At 38.8% G+C, this 21,021-nt stretch overlaps 1 protein-coding gene across 6 annotated transcripts in view; it reads right to left on the bottom strand.

Annotated features, from left to right (window-relative positions):
- The window catches only part of SNTG1 (syntrophin gamma 1), a 359,885-nt gene that overhangs the window by 279,550 nt on the left and 59,314 nt on the right, over nt 1-21,021 (bottom strand). For 2 of the 6 annotated variants that reach the window (XM_080578710.1, XM_080578711.1), the window contains one exon: nt 14,333-14,505. The exons of 1 other annotated variant lie outside the window; for it this stretch is intronic. The gene's annotated coding sequence lies outside the window, so the exon portion shown is untranslated. Of the gene's footprint in view, nt 1-14,332; nt 14,506-14,619; nt 15,486-17,640; nt 20,616-21,021 lie in introns of those variants that run through there. 3 more of the 6 variants (XM_080578708.1, XM_080578709.1, XM_080578707.1) reach the window with 3 other exon arrangements.

The following is a 21,021-nucleotide window of genomic DNA, read 5'->3' as shown; positions in this document are numbered from 1 at the left end:
ATGATTTTTAAAAGGCTTCTCACTTTTTGAGTAACCCATTACCCCTCCTGGCAGAGGCACATGTTGAAGCTAAAACCACTCATCCTTTCACTGAGCACATTTAGGCGCCTCCAGAACCATCAGTGGGCAGTTGCACTGAGCAGCACCGCTGCACTCGCTCAGCTCAGCTGTCCTCTTTCACAAACATCACCGCCAGGGCAGTAAAATATTAATGACTTATTTTATCAGCCTGGTCAGTCTGGGATTCACTGTGTGCAAAGTTTAGTTACACACGGGTTGCTAAGGGTCACAAGTCTGGAAGGAATGCACTTGAACACCAAGTCCAGTTTCTTATTATGAGTCACTATTTCAAAAGCTTGAGCTTTTGTTCCTTCTCTCATTAAAACGTCGTTCCAGAACATCACTCTTCCACTTAATTTCTGGCCCAATTCCTTTTTTCTTTTCTTCTTTTTTCCCCCTATGTTTGCAATCATTTTTCTCATGTCAAAACCGGTTTGTTCAAATTCTGCTTCTCTGGAGTTACCTGATATATTTTATAAAGAGAGATCCTACCCAAGCACAGAACAGAAATACCAGTAAGCAACGTGTGACACATTTACACTCCTGTGGCATCTGCATTAATCTCAGACCTGTACTTGACACAAATAACACCAAAAAAATATTTATTAATAATAATCAGAATATGTGCTACAGAGGTGATTTAGCCCAGCTCAGGCCCTTATCAGAGTTTGGCTGCTTACAGGTAGGAGCAGGCAGAGCTGCCTGACCTTCAGCATCTCCACATGGGCACCTCTGACTCAGACCTCTGCAGTGCATCGACAGTTGACAGAAACATCCCCTCGGATCTCCTCTAATGAAACAATCCCTTTCATTATTCTGGAAGTCTTTTCTCATACCTAGCTTTTACCCACTTGTATATGGTTTCCTACATTTCTGTGAATAGGAGAACTTGTATAATGAGAACTGTGTGAAGGACACCTGCACAGACATAAATGCTCTGACACAAAATCTGGTACCACAGAAAGTGCAGAAAACTCTGTTTTGCTGTTATTTACCTCCATCAATAAAATACAGTCATATTATTTCTCCCATTCCAGCATCCAGTCCACTATTAATGGCTTCAAAAAATAAAAAAATAAAACAAAAAAACACACATTAAAATCTCAGCTGTCTAAAGACAGTATTTTTTTAAGTCGTACTCAACCTGGCTTCCAGGGATCTCTACGTTATTTCAGAAATCCTTTTCTTTGAAACAACTTTGCATCTTTTCAGCCCTGTTGTCAGATAGTGAGAAATGGAGACCTGAATTTGGAATTAAGATTCAAATACCAGAATCTGAAACTAGGTACTAAGGATCTTTTAAATTCAGTTCTATGGCTCGTTTTTAAGCTTCATAAAGCTCCACTGACCCAGTTTCACAATGACTTTTTTCTGTAATTTTGCCTCCTGCTCAGTGAAGCGGGTCCAGCCCACTGTATTCATTTACTGAATTAATACAGTTTTATATTAAGGACATCATCTCCCAAATACAGTTTTAGCATTTCAGTTACATGTATTTGCTGCTGCATTTGCATATATTCATCTGTGTTGCATCACTGCTTTTCCTGCATTTTAGGAATTTTCCTTGTATTTTAATATATATTAATATATGAATAGATTAATCTGTGAATAAAACTGTCTTTTTAAGGGGAAAGTGAAATGCTGAATCAGAAGCTTCCAAGTTTTCATCAACAGACAACCTCTTTAAGAATCATATCACAAAGAAAATATGCACAGAAAGCTACCTTGTACCAGTGCCTGAAATGTGGGCACTGACAGAAAGCAGGTGGCTTAAATCCAGTCAGACACAGTGCTGACTATTCATTTTAATAAATGTAACACACAACTCATTTCCTTTCATCACTGAAATACTAAATACTAAAATACTTCATCAACATTTTCAATGTATTTAAAATTAAACATCTACAAACACTGAATTCCTGGTATTAGTATGATCGCTTGTATTTCTGCTTGAATCTGAATGAAAAATGTGTACTATACATTTACGTTTAATGTGTCCACCACAAAATATTGTTTTTTTTTTAAAGCTAGTGCTGTAAGATGGCAACAGGACACTAGCATTACATATCAGTTTGAATATAGATTATTCAAAAAGTTATAATTTACATCATAGGGGTGTCAAATTTAAGGACAATAATCATGCAAGCATATTGCCCCCAAACTGTACAATGATTATGCTCTTAGTTACCAGGTCAGAAGAAGAGGGTGAAGGACAAAAGGATAGATGGACTGTTTGATCTGTGTTCAGCGGAAGTAAGAAATATCTCAGACATATACTTCCTAGCCCTCCTCCTGTTACATGCATCTGCTTCAGCCCTTTTCAGCTGGTACCACCAGCTGCCCATGGCTGCAAACCTGAAATATATACTGGTAAGTATTGCATATGAGATGAAACTTGGGGGGGAGTGACTGACTCACAATGGGACGCACAGTCATTCAGAGGGACCTTGACAGGCTGAAGAGGTAGGCTGACAAGAACCTCATGAAGTTCAACAAGGAGAAGTGCAAAGGTCTTCACCTGGGGAGGACCAACCTCAGGTACCAGTACATGCTCGGGGGCACCCAAATGGAAAGCAGGTGTCTACCTAGGAGTCCTGGTAGACAACAAGTTTAACATGTCAGCAATGTGCCCTTGCTGCTAAGAAGGCTAACAGTATTCTTGGCTGCATGAAGCAAAGCATTGCCAGCAGGTCAAGAGAGGTGATCCTTCTACTCTGCTCAGCACTGGTGAGGTCATACCTGGAGTATTGGGTCTAGTTTTGGGCTCCTCCGTACAACAGAGACCTAGACATATTGGAAGAGATTTGAACAGAAGGCTACCAAGATGACCAAGGGACTGGAGCACCTCTCCTGTGAAGACAGGCTGGGACTGTTCAGTCTGGAGAAGAGGAAGCTCAGGGGGGATCTTATCAATGTGTATGGATACCTGAAGGGAAGGTGCAAAGAGGATGGTGCCAGAGGCCATGGGCACAAACTGGCACACAGGAGGCTCCCTCTGAACATCAGGAAGCACTACTTTATGTGCAAGTGTGGAGCACTGGCAGAGGTTGCCCAGAGAGGATGTGTAGTCTCTCTCCATGAAGATCTTCAAAAGCCACCTGGACATGGTCCTGGGCTACCTGCTTTAGATAGTCTTGCTTGAGCAGGGGGGTCGGACCAGATGACATCCACTTGTTCCTTCCAACCTTAACCATTCTGAGATTTTGTGAAGTGTAAGAATCAGAGAAAAAGCATGAGAGATGTGACAGACCCAGACTCAAAGCAACCCTCAGTAGCCTTTGTATGAACAGACCTCCCTGCTGACCTTTTTCTCTTCTGACTTTCCATGTAGCCAAACTACATATCCGAGTCAGAGTCACATACTACTTCTGTTTTCTGTTCTGTTTTTCCACTTTTATTTTTTTTCTCGTTTATACCACTTCTGTTTTGAAAACTGGTCCATCTTGAAAACAATGCCATTTTATGTAACTAGTGATAAGAGAAGACTGTTCTTAAGATGATCTGACTTGCTTCTTTTTCATAGGAAATCTACATGACTGTTTACCAGGGTTGCAGGCCAACATATCCTGAATCTATCATTATGCTGAGCTGAAGAGGGAAAAAAAAAAAAAAAAAACACAAAATCATAGGTGTTTGGTTCCACAGCCCCAACACATACACATAATTCCCACTGCATCACTAGTTATACTTCTAAAAAGACATTAAGCAAATTCTCCACAAAACTTGTAGGAAGTCTAAACAAGCACGGGTATATGGAAACCTCATTCATTTCACTGTCCAAATTCAACTGTCACACTTTAAAATTGATTGACTCTGTCTGAAAGGAGAAGAGTTTGGAAATTATGTGACAGTGATGTTAACCACAGACAGCAACAACAGCAGCCAAATTTGACTGATTTGGTCCAACAACTCTCTCTTTAAAAAAAAAAAAATATTTTGGTTAATTTAGAGTGGCTTCAATGAAAAGCAATGGCTTGTTTCCAGATTTGCTTTAAATCTAAATTTGTGTCTTTAACAATGGTCGTCTTAATAACATCAAATGATTATGGTCATGTTTCTATATCTCACTGAAAATGTACTTTCCCTAGAAGAATGCAGAGCTTGCTTGTTTTGGCTCAGAAGCAAGTGATTTACAGAAAGGATACCATATATTGCATTGTAATTTAATTTAGATTAATGATATCTTGTAATTACTGTAAATAACTGATAGCTACGGACACATCAGTAATAACACGTGTTAACATTTTGAACATACTTCATGTGCTTCTAAGAATTGTCTATTAAAATTGCTTTATGTGCACTGTTGGGATTAGTAATGGCAAACACAATTCCATAATGGTAAACCTTATTGAACAATCTGTAGAACATACGGAAAAACATATAAAATACAAACAAGACTTTTTACTTATTGTCCCAGCTATCTGCAATTTGGCACTTCATTCAGAACTGAGTCAGAAACACCCGTATTTGTGTATAAGGACCTTTGCATTTAATATTCAAATATGGAATTTTCTGACACATCTTAGCATTTTTGAACTCACTTATGCTACATAAGAATAATATCTGCAACGATATTAGGCAGTCAGTGAAAAAAGATTCCCTTTATTTCTCAACCTATTTGCATCTGAAAGTATTACACATACTCTACTTCTCATCCAATCAGAAATAATACACAGTACTGTCCTACTAAACTTCCCAGTTCCATTGTAGAGTACATGATCATGTCCACATCCTGGGACAAAAGGCTTGAAGGACTGTCTGTTTCTTTCTGCTATGAAAAAATACCCATTGTTCTTCACCTTCAGTTGCTATCTTCTAACTAGTTATTAATCTGTAAGAAGCTTTTCCTGTGAATTCCAATTTAGTTCTGTTTAATTACAAGCATTTGTTAAGGGAATTTGTCAAAAGCAATTTGGTATCACTTCAAAGTGATTCTTCAACTGTTACATCTTAAATTTATATGAAGCTGTTCAGTATTAAAGCAATAGTATTCTTTTGTGAGCTCTTTGAATAGTTCCTTCAGTCATTTACAGCATACAACAGTTCTCTCTCCATCTCATTCCACATCGTCATATTCACCCAGTTTATACATGGGCAATCAAATTGTCTATTATTTTAGTCTATAGTCTATCCCAAAGTTGTTTCTCAGTTCCTGCAACCAGCCTTCTAGGCTGGTTAGTACTTTCCTTTTATGTTAATATTCTATCCTTTCTCCTTATGCCAGGAATTTCACCAACAGGGATTCAATAGCATGTGCTGATGCAGTTAGCCATTTGTAGTTGACACATTTGGCTCCACTTTTTTTTTTTCTGTCTGAAACACACGAACTATTCTATAGCATGTGTAATGTGACAAACAGGAAATCCTCATTTCAGAACATAGGTTTCTATAATCTGTATAGAACCACTATACACGTGGTTTTCGAAGTCTTTTCATACAGCCCACTTAAGTGAAACTTTTTTCAATACCATTCTTTTGTCCTTTTTACTGGAATTCTATTTCTTTTTTATCCTATCTGGTACTACTAGTACACAGTATCCAAATCAATTCAGATTTCTTTTGGCACTGCCATACACCTTATAACAACACCTTTACCTCTTCAGTCCACCTCCTATGTGCTGGAATCAGTTTTCCAGAGGCACTGCTAACAACATCACGGTTGAAAGCGTACATAGCTATCTGATGACTTTTGCCGACTGTTCAAGCAAGCTTGGAAATTATGACATTGTAAGTAAGTTCATATCCCCAACTCAAGTCAGAGAATAAATGAGTTTCTGCTTCTTGTAACTCAGTTGTCCACTTTAACATAATGCATCTAGTATATCTGCCATCTTCCTTTGTCATCACAGCAGCCTCCAGCAGGGTCAACTAAAGATCACCTTCTACAGGATCTCTGCCTCTGTGCCTCCCATCTCTCAAGAGACTTAACTTCCTTGCATCATAGGTTTATTTATCTACTTCTGTGCCATCTGAAGTAGATAAATAAGTCTGCCTTGCTCTCCAGGATCCAGACCCACAGTACACATGGGCTGCCTACACCACTATATACTCAGATGACAATTTCCTACACAATGCTTTCTTCATGAAACGTTTCAACAAAGGTGTTTTTCCCCAGTCTCCCATCTCCCTCACTTTCTTTAAGCTGACTCTATCAAGGTACTTTCTTGCTCCACTATAGCTTTTAAAGAATAAAATCATGTCGCGTGTCTCCTACCACCTGTCCAGAACCAACTGAGGCTACATCTTTTGAAGTCGCTGCAACACGGAGCTCCCAGTTATATTCTGGGACCGTACTATATGTTTGCTCTAACCATAAAAATATCAGAAAATAATGTCATTGCATTTTATCTTTCTATATAGTATGTGAGGCCACTTAGTCTCTACGATAAATATTTTATTGTGGTAAAAATTATAATTATTCTCCCGTGCAAAATTACATTTTTTTTTCAGAGTTTTATCACTGGTACACTATTATCTAATAGAAGAAGGGGTAAGTCAAGCATGGAGACAGTACAACACAGACTATTACATGGTATCTTGAATGGCACCATAGATGGAAATCAGCCATGATTTAATTTCAAGAATCAAATTTGTAACAGAGATTAAGCTCACTCAGTGTAAATTGTAAGATTTATTTTCTTAGAAATCTATCACAAAATAACTGATTTCAGGATGTAATGTTTTGTTCCCTCTGCCGTGCATTTGCAACCAAGGAATTTGTTTATTACTCAAAAAAGTACTATAGAATCAAAATTCCTATGCATGTAAACATATGGTAACCTTTCAGGCTTTTTGTAACTTTTTTTTTTTTTTAACATCATGAAAAGATGTAGACTGAAAGAGAGATTCTAGAGGTCTGATATAACCCTCTCTCAAAGGACGGACAAATACAATGTTGGATCCAACTTCAACTTTAAGCCAGGTTGTTTACTGCCTTGTTCAGGCAAGTTTTGGACATATCCAAGCATGAAGGTTCTGTACCTCTCTTAAACAAGTAAAAGTAAAAAGTACTTCTACATATCAAAATATGCACAGGTATAAAATGTTTTCATATTGAAACTGTCAACATTCAAAAAGATACCTCTCTTTAAATTTTTGTTTTGTTTTTTTTTTAATAGAAAGAATTTATACTTAATGCTCTCCTGATAATACTTTGAGCAACAGGAAAATATTCGTTATATTTATAAAAATCATTCTTCAGTGAAAAAAAGAACTACTGCATAGTGAAACTCTATGTATGTGAATTGATTACAGGCCTTGTATGGATATAGGAGACAAGCTATCTGTTCTTATAATCAGTAATTTCAGAAACTGTCTCCTTCATAGGACTGATAAAAACAACAGAAATTTATCTCAGAATCACAGAATCATCTAGGTTGGAAGAGACCTTCAAGATCACCTAGTCCAACCTCTGACCTAACACTAACAAGTCCTCCACTAAACCATATCACTAAGTTCAACATCTACACGTCTCTTAAAGACCTCCAGGGATGGTGACTCAACCACCTCCCTGGGCAGCCCATTCCAACGCCTAACAACCCTTTCAGTAAAGAAGTTCTTCCTAATATCCAACCTAAACCTCCCCTGGTGCAACTTCAGCCCATTCCCCCTTGTCCTGTCACCAGGCGCGTGGGAGAACAGACAAATCCCTACCTCGCTACAGCCTCCTTTAAGGTACCAATAGAGAGCAATAAGGTTGCCCCTGAGCCTCCTCTTCTCCAGGATGAACAATCCCAGCTCCCTCAGCTGCTCCTCGTAAGACTTGTTCTCCAGACCCCTCACCAGCTTCGCTGCCCTTCTCTGGACTCTCTCGAGCACCTCCATGTCCTTCTTGTAGCGAGGGGCCCAAAACTGAACACAGTACTCGAGGTGTGGCCTCACCAGAGCCGAGTACAGGGGGACGACAATCACTTCCCTAGCCCTGCTGGCCACACTGCTTCTTATACAAGCCAGGATGCTGTTGGCCTTCTTGGACACCTGAGCACACTGCTGGCTCATATTCAGCCGACTATCAACCAGTACTCCCAGGTCCTTCTCTGCCAGGCAGCTTTCCAACCACTCATCTCCCAGCCTGTAGCTCTGCTTGGGGTTGTTGCGCCCCAGGTGCAGGACCTGGCACTTGGCCTTGTTGAGCTTCATACAGATGGCCTCAGCCCATCGATCCAGCCTATCCAGATCCTCCTGCAGAGCCTTCCTGCCCTCGAGCAGATCGACACATGCACCTAACTTGGTGTCATCTGCAAAGTTACTGAGGGTGCACTCCATCCCCTCATCCAGATCATCAATAAAGATATTAAAGAGGACTGGCCCCAGCACTGAGCCCTGGGGGACGCCATTAGTGACTGGCCTCCAACTGGATTTGACTCCATTCACCACAACGCTTTGGGCCCGGCTATCCAGCCAGTTTTTAAACCCAACGAAGCGTACGCCAGTCCAAGCCATGAACAGCCAGTTTCTTGAGGAGAATGCTGTGGGAAACGGTGTCAAAAGCCTTACTGAAATCAAGGTAGACCACATCCACAGCCTTTCCCTCATCCATTAAGCATGTCACTTTGTCATAGAAGGAGATCAGGTTCGTCAAGCAGGACCTGCCTTTCATAAACCCATGCTGACTGGGCCTGATCGCCTGGTTGCCCTGTAAGTGCCGCGTGATGACACTCAAGATAATCTGCTCCATGAGCTTCCCTGGCACTGAGGTCAAACTAACAGGCCTATAGTTCCCCGGGTCTACCCTCCGACCCTTCTTGTAGGCGGGCGTCACGTTTGCTAGCTGCCAGTCGACTGGGACCTCCCCTGATAGCCAGGACTGCCGATAAATGATGGAAAGTGGCTTGGCCAGCTCCTCCTCCAGTTCTCCTAGTACCCTCGGGTGGATCCCATCCGGCCCCATCGACTTGCGTACATCCATATTCTTATTTGCTTGTTAATGAATACCATGTTACACATGTTAGATGAGATCTATACTGATGTAACTGAAGTTCACTTACAACTAAATGAACTTGTATGTTCATGTGTATATATTCAGATATTTACTTTTCATCAAGTTACTGCACAAAAACAGAATTTACCAGAATTTTGGAGTCAACAGCAAAAGTAAAGGCATTATCCAAAGAGGCCTGAGCTCCATACAAAATGGCAGCTATATTAATATGTGTCTTGCAAATTCAACTGCTTTTGCACTTTGAGTGATAGAATTTGACAAATGATCACTTTTGGGCTGTCAAGACAGAGGAATCAATCATTTGCAGCAACATGCAATGTTTTGGTTTTCAATTTTCACCTGTCTGTAAAGAATGAAATATCAGAAAGGAAATAGTAGAGGCATAAAGAGAACACTGCTACTAACATGTTCAACTAAATTCTGCCCAAGTCACATCAAAACAAAAAATACATTAATATCTAACAGCTCTTTTTTGTGGTAGGTGAAACGAGATGTGAGTTTTGCTCACTCACTAACACATTAATGTCCATTCTGAAATCACCACTATCCTTCTTGTTCTTTTAGGCCAGTGTTCCAGAGAACGATCTTCACCTGACCCATCACCACACACACTCATATGACTCATTTATTTTTTTCAGCGTTGGCCAGGAAAGCAAGCTAATTACAATGAAAAAAATAATCAAGGAGTAATTCTAGGCATGACAGAAATTCATGACACGAAACTTCAAAAAAAATATTAAAATCTAATTAAACTATATTTTACAATTTCAAGGTTTTGACAGAATCGAAATACTCTACACTCCTATAATACATCAGTTCTATCTTCCTCCAACTCTGAAAGGACAGAACAGACCTGGTTTCCTGAAAAAAACTTCCACAAACCCTGAATTTGCTACCAAAAATGAATAGCTATTCCATGAGGGAATTCATAAAGAGTAGGAGAAATGCAAAAGGTTGTATTTGTGTCAAGTTCATCCTAAGTTTTACCCATACTGCTTCTGTTTCAAAAGAAAAGTAAGTTTTGAAAATGGAAAAAAAAAAAAAAAAAAACTTGTTCAGTACTCAAACAGACTTTAGCCTCTTTGTTCTGAAAGGAAGTTTGAAAGAGAAATCATTTTGATTAAAAAAGGAGGATAAAATCTAGGAAAACGCAGGGGTGACAGATTCTGCAGATGAGTTCCTTCTGGAAAAAAAAAAAATACATGGACTCATCTAACTGCAAAATGTCATAAAAATAACCACTCAACAGAGAAGAAAAGAAAACCCAAAATTTTTCAGGCTCGACTGTGATGTTCTAATAACTTCATGCAAAATTGGACTACAAATACGGGCACGAATGTTGATGTACAAAGCTGCTCAGATGAAAAATGTGAAGTGTTAATTTAAGGGCCTCATAACAGATATTAAATATATCAGATGACATGAATGACAAATTCAGCTACATCTGTATCAATGGATGAGCCAATCCCAAAGCTCAAACAAATCTCTTGGGAAGCCTCAATCTCTTACCTTTTTAATTTACATCTTTCTTTGTACTTAGGGACTATGAATGAAAAGCATAAGTACAAAGCAGCAGCTGTTCTCATCACATTTTCAGCTTTGTCGGGATCAAGAGGAAACAAAAAGCTTATGAGACAGGTTCCTTTAACAAGACATTCTGCAGAGGTTGGCTAACTCAGAATATTTTGATGCTTTGGATTAATATAGGCGACATCACAATTTTAGACTAAATTGAGAATGTTTTCCAGCTTTCCCTTATACTATGACACCTATAGAATTAAAATTTTAGCTACTTTTGTTTTGCTGCTGTAGTTCACAGAATCATAGAATACACTAAGATCGAAGAGATCCACAAGGATCATCGAGTCTCACTCCTGGCTCCACAAAATTAAATGATATGTCTGAGAGTACTGTCCATACGCTTCTTGAATGGCTTGGTGCCATGATCACCTCCCTTAGGAGCCTATTACAGTGCCCCACCATCCTCGCAGTGAAGAATATTTTCTTAATGTATAACCTGAATCACAGCTCCATGCTTTTCACTCGAGCCCTGTCACTGTCACCAGAGAGAAGAGATCAGGTCCTGTCTGTCCACACACCCTCGTGAGGAAGCTGTGGGCCACCATGAGGCCTCCCCTCAGTCTCCTCTTCTCTAGGATGAACAAACCAAGTGACTTCAGCTGCTCTTCATACATCTTCTCCTATAGACCCTTCACCACCTTAGAAGCCTTCCTTTAGACACTTTCTAATAGTTTTATATCCTTCTTACCTTGTGGTACCAAAAACAGCACACAGTAATCAAAGTGAGGCCTCACCAGCACATAACAGAGCAGGAATATCCCTTCCCTCAACCAGCTAGCAATGGTTTGCCTGATGCACCCCAGGATAAGAATGGTCCTTTTGGCTGCCAAAGCACACTGTTGACTCATGTTCAACTTGTTGTCAATCAGAACTCCCAGATCCCGTCCTGTGGGGCTGCTCTACAGTGTCTTGTCCCGCATTATGTATGTATACTCAGGATTGCCTCGTCCCATGTGCAGAATACAGCATTTCCTCTTGTTAAATTTCATGCAGTTGGTGATTGCCCACCTCTCTAATTTGTCAAGATCTCTCTGCAAGGCCTCTATGCTCTTTGGAGAGTCAAAAGTCCCTCCTAATTTAGTATTGTCTGCAAACTTGCTTAGTATGCATTCAAGTCTTGCATCCAGATAATTTATAAAAAATTGAAGAGAACTGGCCATAAAATGGAGCATGTGGAGCCCCACTAGTGACCGTCAGTCTGATGTAACCCCATTTACAAAAATTATTTCAAAAGGCAGTGAAATTTTTCCTAAAATTCATTCTTGCTTCCAATATTCTCCCTCTCCAAGATTTCATCTTAATGTGATATCGTAGCTGCTCAAAGCTGACATGAAGAAAAATTTCGAAAGCAATTACAAAACTGACAAACAAAAACATCCATAACTACACTATAGATGGTGTCTTCAGAAGTAGTGCAATATGATGCCTGTAAAACACTCCCTTTATTTAACCTGACAAACCCCTCAAAACCAGAAAACTTCACAATGGAACCAAACAAGCAAAGTCTAACTGTAGATAATATTTGGATTCTTTGGGTTTACAATTTTAAGACAGCCCAGTCATTCAGACATGATGATGATGAAAAGGTAAGAAGGCAGCACGTGTGGACACCAGTCATTACTGAAGACATTTTTCTTCCTTTTGTTTAGGAAGATACCAAATAACACTGAAACCAGTATGCATCAGACTACACACAATTCAAAGGTGAAATATGAATAAGCTATAGTTCCCCTCTAAAGTAAAATGAAGAGAGAGGAGTTGTTCCAAAGGCCAAGCCAAAACAGGAACCCTATTTAGAAATTTAAATTTTATTGTGAAAAAAGTTAAAAATTCCATCTCCTCGGAGATTCTTTCTGACATGTAGTTTCTATGACAACTTCTGTATCACCCAGACTCCCTCCTACTAGCACAAAAACTGGTAGTACTTTTAATCTCCTTTGGGTCATGAGTAACAGACATAGGTTCAGCAGTTTTGTTCTTCTGTTGTTGCCAGGAACACAGGAGCACAGATCCAGCTATGTGCTGAGAGTTGTTCCATGTTCTCTTCTATCAGGGCTAAAGATCTGCATCATACACTACACTGGAAACCACACAGCCCATCAGTGAAAGAAAAAATATGCCAACGGTTCATCCAGATATAAAAGTAAAGAATGATTGAAAAACATAGAATATAGAGCCCTTAATGTCTGATTTAGGAAAAAGACAAGGAACAATTGTGTTGGAATTGTTTATGGAAAGATGTTAGTAATACCACTGTGGAAAAAAAATCAAATAAAAATGAAAGCAGCTTAGTGGTAGATAAACATTTCAACATTTACATTCACTATAGCAACTTGCTGCCTCCCTTTTGGACATATGCTGCTTCTGTATCCACATGGCTTGTGCTTTGGTTCCAGAGATATGTCTTGAGAAGATTGAAAAGACTTCTCTGAAGTCACTGTCGTACAACCTGAGTCATACCACAAAACCTGGTGAATTGATGATTTTATATGTTATAAAACAACTGACCTTCAACAGCTCCTTGTTTATCTTCAGTGTGTTTGAACACTATCTGTCAACATCTACCACCAAGGATCTGCCAGCAAAGCTTATTGTGATGCTGAGGGAATTTATTGTCTGATCATTACTATGGTTACTAAATGCTACAGTGAAAAGATTCTGATAGAATTTACTTTTGTGTTCATATTGTTAAATTATCTATAGTTGTTCAAAGACTGTTGAGTGACAATGACTGGAAGCTTTTTTTTTTTTAGAAGTATTTTGCATTTTTATTTTTATTTTTACATGACCTCTTCTCTTGCTGTAAGAAATTGTAAGAAGTAAAACTACCACAGGGAACTGAAACAATAGTTTTAGTTGTACTGTGTTTAAGAGCTCAACTATCCTTTATTCCTTGCCTAGAAGCCCAGGAATAAGTAATTACTTGCTTAGTATTACCCAACACCAGAAAATTTCTGCATGAACTATTCTAACATAAAATACAACAGTCTAAACTAAAACTGTTCTTGAGAATCCTCTGTTCTATTATGATGAATCTTTAGACTTCAAGAGAAAGGTAACAAACAGTTCTATTTAAATGTTCTGTATAAACAGTTTAATCAAAAGGTTTTTTTAATTTGAAAACAGTTTTAGCTATTTCAGTTTATCTGTAGTTAAAAACTAAAGTTTGAAAACAAAATGCTTTAAAACTAATCTACTTTTTTTTTCAGCCAATTTGTAAAAAATATTCATGTCTGACATTTTATCTAGTTGAAATGTGAAAAACCTTCAAAGCCTTCAAAGTACTCAAGAAAACCCTCTGAAACTCAGGACTATCTAATGAGAGTTGTCTGAAATGAACAGTATCATGTCTTGCAGTACCAAGTGATTAACAGGTTGGTTTGAAAGGAGATAGGGTCGCTTGCTTTCACAGCTTTCCTTTTCACTGAGGCTTGCCAGAGACAAAACGTATTTTCAGCAACAGTTTTGAACAATCCTTCAATTACAATAAGCATATTCTATAGTATGGTCATTTCAGGTTTGCAAGAGCACCATGAAGTCATGGATAAATACCTCACTCAAGTATGAACAACTTCCAATCTTGTCAATAGTTGCAGAAAAAGAGAATTAAAGTTTTGTATGGTGGAGACAAGACTTACATCTAAAAGCAAGGTAATAGATAAAAAGTGTGTTTCAAAAGTAACCATTACAAATGAAAATTACTATAAATGCAGTCTGTTAAGCAGGCGAAGACAACAAGAGAAGACATACCCAGATGTTTAGGTTAACTGTAGTGCTGTCTCTCTTGCTTCAGTATTTGCTTCAGAATATTTTTTATTTCCATGGGATATGGTTCCTATTTTCAAGCTGGATCTTCCATGTGTCAACAAAGACTACCAAATAAGCATAAACAGCTTCTCTTAAGATCCTTGTACCTATATCCCCTGCAGAAAAATTGATGTGTTAAACAGCAGTGACATAATCTCTTTTAAACAAGTATCTCTATATAAGGGAAGATGGAAACTTTGTAATAAGATTTTTGTTCTCTTTTGTCTTACAAAGATGCACAGGTTCATAGCTGAGCTTCATCTTATTCAGGAACAGAAAACCAGATGGGAACGCTGCTCACAGAGACAAGACATCACTGCTGAGCTCCCCATGAGGGCCAGCACACACAGTCCATCACATGCAACATCTCAGTAGGAGCCAGGCACCTGCCTGGAGAGGAAATGAGGCCAAAACAGGTCAGCATTTGAAGCAGGATTACAGGGACTGGAGACTGGGTGTGATGGGAAAATAGTGAATGACTGTAAATCTACTGGGGGTATTGGAGGAGGTAGACTAATGGGAAGAAAGAAGTCATAAAGTCCCATTATACTTAACCTCAATCTTGATACAAATACCATTAATTATCTGTTTATTTTCAAAGGCAAATCTGTATTCTGGTAAATATTGTATCTCTTATTAGCTTAAAAATAAAACGTATCAGCAAGCAGACATCTCAATACAATAAATGCAGTAATACTGAAGCAATAAACAGCTAGCACAATTTAGTTTATTAGATGGATACCCACACTCCTTTGAGGATCCTGGTAGGTCTAACTTTCGAACAGTCTACAGTATGCCTCTCCATGCTACTATGTAGCACAGCACAACGGAAAAGACACTAAACAAACTTATGGTGTGCTTGGCCATAGCAGGTAATGGCATGCTCAGGAAATTTTTTTCTGTGTAACATGAAGCTCTATCATTTGTGGGCTATAGTAACCCCGAGGTTTCTCTACTATAAACCACAGCACAGACGTGCTGTATGTCAGCTTACCTATGTTGGTGCTACCAACGCACTTGGAACATCTCATAGCAAGTGATGTACCTGTACCCTTTCCCCTCTAATACTTCTCACTCTACATTTGATCTTCTGGCTCTAAGTCCCGTAAAAAAAAAAAAAAAAAAAAAACACAAAGGAGTTACTATACATGAAAAAATACAAAATCTTAGGACAAAAAAATGTGTCCTTCACATTCCTCCTACAGCCAGTCAAGCACGCTTTGGTGATGACTGCCATATGTTGTGTGGCTCCAAATATTTTACATAGTTTATTTCGATTATTATTAAACATGACTATCCTTGGATAATTACAGCACATATCCACAGTTTTCAACACAGTTTTTGGCATCTACCTAATTTAGGTCTAACTGGAGCAAAATTGTTCCCTATCTGCAGAAACAGCAGCAGAATCATTAAGAACAGCTCTACCACTGCATGCATATACAACCTTATTGTGACTCGACTCTTGCAACATGCATTTCTATCCCATTTACTCCATCATTAAGTACTGCCTCTACTCTTTTTGACTGCACTTTCTCACGTTTTGGCTGTTTTATCATTAGACTGCTATTTCAGTTGTTGTTTTGTCTACTTAGACACACCACCTTCAAAAATTAGTGTTTTTTTTTTTCTCCACCACTACCGTCCATGGCTTTGTTCTGGGGGAGGTATATGTCTCACTGTTCTCTGCATATTCATTACTGTACATGCCAATATCGCCATCTTAACAAAAGCCGTTCGATAACCCATGTGCAGCTGGAGGTCACATCAAGAAGCCCTTTGAGAAGGGCCTTCAGAGAAGAATGATTTTTAAGGTGTCAAGGAAAAACAGTTTCAGGTAGTGAAATATCTTTCATAACTTGTCATTTTACTTGCACCATGTGAGGAATTACACTTCCACTAGCTAAATATCGATCACATATTTCTGCCCTGGTTCAGAGTTATAAACAAATGTTGTCTAATCTAAATGGTCATGCTGGAGCACTGCTGAAGTATTTCTGATAACATAGCCACAATGAAGCCTGACATTTTGCATCTGAAAAATCATATGATGGTTTTTAAGAATTCCCTTGCTATCTCTTTTACAGGCAAGATTCATTTTTGTGTCCTTTTTACTCCCCCCATCCTTCTCTTACAGCCCTAGCTAGTAAGATCCCTATAACAGAATTCAGAATGGAAGGAAATCATGTCATTTTTGCACTTTTCAGCATGATTTGAGACTGAAGAGGGTCTGCTATACTGAATTTGTTAACAGCCTCCCCATCAGACTGCAGAAGCAGAAGTTTTCACCTCTACGGATGGTTTATCTCTTTCTTATTGTTCCAGAAAGCACTAAGCATGGCCATAAGACCCGAGGGCCTAGTTAGCCTGTTAGAAATATGCTCACATGCTGGCTTGCTTTAGAGACCAGCCTCAGAATTCGTTCCTCAGATGCCTTTGATGGAGCAAACTGTGCAGCACGCAGGCTGGGGTGTAGTAGCAGGTGCACAGGAGCCAGGGCTTGGGCAGGTTCCCAGCCCATCTGGTGGTGCTCCTGAGGTCCTGCAGGCAACGTTAAGCTCTCTGGCAGGCCATACTGCTTTGCTCTCCAGGGAACAATCGGATCATTTATTCACGATCTGGAAGCAGGGAGAAAACACTCTCCTGCACCTTCTCTTTCTCCTTACCTCACTGCAGGCTGGACAGAGTTTTATCAAAAAATAAAACAAGAGGTAACAGTGAAGGCAAGGCTCATAGAGCAAACAAAAATAGTCGAACCCAGGAAAGAAAGCAGGCTCAATTCACATGAAGAGGTGTGTGCCTAATATTCTCAGTTAAATTAGAAAAGCAAGCAACTTAACTTTCCCAAAGAATACCTAGGAAGTAAGATACATGATCTCTTCACATTTATTTCTGGGGGAATAACTCAACCCCTAGGAGTAGCACAAAAGACAGTTGGTTACATTATTATGTAAGTTTAAGTTTCTGCACTACATAGTCATCTCTGTGGAAGTCTCTGAGGTCTGCCATCAATTAATATCAACTTGATGGCAAAAAATAAGGTTAGCAAACTCTTGGCATAATCCAAATTCTGTACTGCAATCCACTAACTTTAGTGGCAATAGAGAGCACAGCTAAAATCCACTGAAAAGTGGTTCTCAATAGCTCTATGCCTGCCCACCCCACAGACCTTTAAAGGTGCACCCAGTGGTGTCAAATCACCTCACTGGAATGGCAAACAAAGAAGAAAAAAAGAAAAAAAAAAGACTTACAAAGCTTTACTGAAGAACTGAAGATGCATATTTTTCTTTTGCCATTTACAAAAGTTAGTCATTTCTGAATATAGAGTCATTTTGGACAAGACTAATCTCTACAGCCCCTGTAGCATTTCAGTAACCAGAAGAAAAAAAAAGAAAAAGAGACAATTATTTTAATTGCAGTGTCTTTAAGATTTAATCTCTAATAATGTGATAGCCAGCTGTTTCTGTAATCTATCTCACTTAACAGAAATTGAATTGGTCACAAACAGCTGTTCTTAAACAGCAGCCACACAAACGTAATTGAATATTTAAGGTCACAACATACAAACTACAGAATTGTGATTTGTGGATAATATCTTTATCTACCTTTCATAAGACAATGCTGAGCCGCCTGAGGACAGATAAAGTGTGTCTAGTAACTATACAACTGACGTTAATTTACTTTCTAAATATAAAATATAATTATCTGATAACCACTAAGATACAATGTCTGGGAGTTGGTGTTAGACAAATTCAAACAAAAAATGAGCCTGTTGAACTATGAAGGAAGTAACTAGCAGCTTATCAAAAGTCCAATACAGTCCTCATTCTAAGCCTTTGAAGCAGTATTGGATGTCTTTCTGAAATAAGCACTCCTTACCAACCTGCCATTACTTCTTTGATTCAGGAATTATTGGTTAAAAATGCCCTCCACTATCAGGCAGAAGGTAAAACAAATCACCAGTGGTTGTTCTTGCAGTTCTTAAAATATCTGAAAATAGCATCACTAAATAGGTCATATGAATATGGCTGTATTAAAAATACCTATAGTTAACAGAGACACTTATTTTTCAAAGACTCTCATTTACACTGACCTATGCACACTTAAGTACCTACAGACATTGTTGCTCTAAGTACTAAACACAAAAATAAGTCAGTCTTCAAATTAAACAGATATTTTTGCTTCATGCCTGACTTTTCTATTCAATTTTAGCAAAATAGCTGTAGCTTGCACAAAATTTTCATCAAAGCCATCAAGAATGAAGGGTGGGTCACAGTAATCTACTTTGTCACCAATCTACAATCACATTCCGATGATATAGTCTGGAATAAAGATCTGTTTGTCTCCATCTTTTGGCTCCAACAACAAACTGAACAAGCAAGCACAATCAGTTAGATAACATCTGTTTTATACAGAATCAAATACCCAAGTGTTAGTAGTTCTGTCAACAATTAACTGCACCGACAATAGGAATGTAGAACTGTACAACTGCCTATGTACCAGATTTTGTAATAGCATGCTCAATATTTTATACAATTGAGAGCATATTCACAGAATCACAGAATGGTTAAGATTGTACGGTCACCCTGTCCGATCCCCTGCTCAAGCAGGGCCACCAAGAGCAGGCTGTCCAGGCAGCTTTTGAAGATCTCCAAAGAGGGAGATCCACAGCCTCTGTGGCAGTGCTCCATCACCCACACATAAAGAAGTGCTGCCTGGTGTTCAGAGAAAGCCAGTGTCCCTGTGTTCTAGTTCGTACCCACGGCCTCTTCTCCTAGCACTGGGCACCACTGAACAGAGCCTGGCTCCATCCTCTTTGCACCTCCCTTCAGGTATTTGTAGACTTTGATGAGATCCTCTCTGAGCCTCCTCTTCTCCAGATTGAACAGTCCCAGCTCCCTCAGCCTCTCCTCACACAAGAGATTCATTCCATTCAATGTACTCATTTATTTAAGTGTCATTATGATCAGTCTGTTTATATATCTTAATCATATATTCAAAGGAGCTATAAGGGCTTTCTTTTCCTTAACCAGTATCTTAAGTAATGTGAGTATTAGTTAATGTGAGCAATGAAACTAGCAAAAGGACTCTTTTTTCATACTTGACAAAAGTAAGAGTTCATTCTGTTGTAATCATGTCTTTTTTATACTGAAACACACGTGGAAAAAAAGACTTCCTAATAAGCTTATGTTGAAATACAGCTAACATGAAAATTTGTAGTAGTACTACTGTGCACAGGAAGATACTGTAATAGTAAATTACTTAAGGAAATAAAAATGAATACTATAAGGTTCCCACCAGTCTTCAGTGAGCTCAAATCATTCTTCTTTTGGTTCTACAAAAGTTGAATTACTTCTGGAGTTAGAAGTGCAACTGAGTAATTTTTGAGACTATCTTTAAAATCATACTTAAATTTTCTGTATTACCAGGCTTACAAATGGGGAGTGAAGTAGATTTTAAAAGTGATAGCAAGCACCTAGTTCTGTAAGTAGAGTCTCTTCTGGTTATTGCACTTACCATGAGGGTGTGGAAGGAACATCAAGGTCAAAGGCGCTGACAGTGAAAACAGACAAAAGCAGTGAAAGACCAGGAATTAAAGAGGAAGGGATATGTTAGAAAGTTTGAAAGCTTGGCTCTGAGAGGTCTGAATGTGACAGGATCATGAGATTAACCTCCAGAATGGGCACAAAACAGGCACCGAGGTGAGGAACAAAGAGGACCAACACTGCTTGGCATATGAGAAATGGCACAGTTGCACCACCAGGAAAAGCCACAGAAGCCTCTCTCGGCAGGATACAGACTGATGCCTGGGGAAAAACAAGCTGTGCTATAACCTACTGGCAATTAATACAAACCGATACATTTCCATTGAAGCAAACTTACTCTCGGAACAGAAAAAGTTCATTTAAGATCTTCAATAGCGAGCAATAAATAACAAAAAACTACCATTATTAGTGATTTCCTTCAGCATGTACCCATATAAACAGTTAAGTCTCCTTGTCCATTGGAAGTCTTTCAAAAAGGAAGACTGTATGCTGCTCCTCCACATCAGCTGTCATTAAGGACTGCACTGCAAACTGCAGACAAAGCCAGGACTATGGTAGATTTGTTTGATCTTCTCAAAGCAAGCAGTTCAGGAATTCATTCAGAGAGATTCTTAAATCTATACTAGAGTAAGCTCAGATTTGTGTGTAGCTCTGAAACATTCCTTCAGATCTCCTCCCTTCTTCTCCAATTGCACAGCAAAGAGTCATGCAATGAAAAGGACAGTCCAATATGAGTAGCTCACACATTTTTTTTTGTGGAAAATGAAACACATGGAAAGAAGTTTAAAAAAATTACTCTAGAAAACTTAAGATGCCATTTAATGCTACATATGACGTTTTCAAACTATCAATTACATTTGCGGAAATAAAGGTAATATTGAACCAGAAGTAAAGCTTCTCTAAAACAGTTTATAAAGTCCCTAGATACAACATGCCAGAAAGACTTGTGTAGAACATAAGCAGCACTACAGTGCTTGCTCATTTGACTTTAGTCCAACAGGCAAGGGGATCTTGCCTTACAAAACATGATGAGTGAAGGATACAAACACACCAAATAATGTAATTAATATAATTAATATTTCTGCA

Source organism: Anser brachyrhynchus (assembly GCF_964034855.1).
Source record: "Anser brachyrhynchus genome assembly, chromosome: 2".
In the NCBI taxonomy this organism is placed as follows: domain Eukaryota; kingdom Metazoa; phylum Chordata; class Aves; order Anseriformes; family Anatidae; genus Anser; species Anser brachyrhynchus.
This window is presented reverse-complemented; position numbering and strand designations above follow the sequence as displayed.